This window comes from Schistocerca cancellata, chromosome 4 (genome assembly GCF_023864275.1).
Source record: "Schistocerca cancellata isolate TAMUIC-IGC-003103 chromosome 4, iqSchCanc2.1, whole genome shotgun sequence".
Lineage (NCBI taxonomy): Eukaryota > Metazoa > Arthropoda > Insecta > Orthoptera > Acrididae > Schistocerca > Schistocerca cancellata.
Window position 1 is genome coordinate 927,912,105 of NC_064629.1, and position 919 is coordinate 927,913,023.

The following is a 919-nucleotide window of genomic DNA, read 5'->3' on the forward strand; positions in this document are numbered from 1 at the left end:
ACATGCGCTGTTCCGCCATCTGATTTTTCTCTTTCTTGGGGGTTTGCCAAATTTCATAGTGTTTTTCGGTACTTCTGCAAGTTCCTTCCAGTTCGTTTCGTTTGATTGCCCAATTTCCTTGAGAATATGCCTCTTGTTAAGTTTAAGGTATTCTGGATCAGTTCTAACTGTTTTGTTCATTGGTGATTTCTTTCTATTAGGTTGAAATCTACTCTTTATTTGCAGCAGATGGTGGTCTGACTCAAAAAACCCCTTTCTTGTTCGTACGTTGAGTATTCCTATGATATTCTTATTAGATATGGCAACATGGTCTATCTGAAATTCACCCAGAGTTGAATTTGGTGATTTCTGTGTTGTAAGTTTGTTTACATGTTTAAGGAATTTTGTAGGCATGATTTTAAAATCCTCTCTCTCTCTCTCTCTCTCTCTCTCTCTCTCTATATATATATATATATATATATATATATATATATATATATATATATATATGGTGTGACGACCAAAGATCCATTCTTTCAGTGTGGATGCACACCAAGCCTAATCTCTTGCGGGAATCAGAAATGGTGAGTAATGGGTTCATGTGTTGGTGATGCTGCTTTAAGGTATAACAGGCTGGGAATTTTGAACGGGTAAGAAGCGTGCTTTATATTTATTGACATAAAGTACCTGGTAAGAAATTATTGTTATATGCTTTAACTTGCTGTAACTATGCTTCATAAAGATTTTACGAAAAACTAATGAAAATAAATTATTGTTGTATGCTTTAACTTGCTGTAACTCTGCTTCATAAATTTTGTAAAGCAAAGTTGCTACCCTACCTTATAAATCACCATTACTGTACAAACGGCGTGCAATGAGAAAATTTTACTGCTAGCGGAGTTACTGGTATGTACACTTTTATGCATGCCTTGTGGTTTTG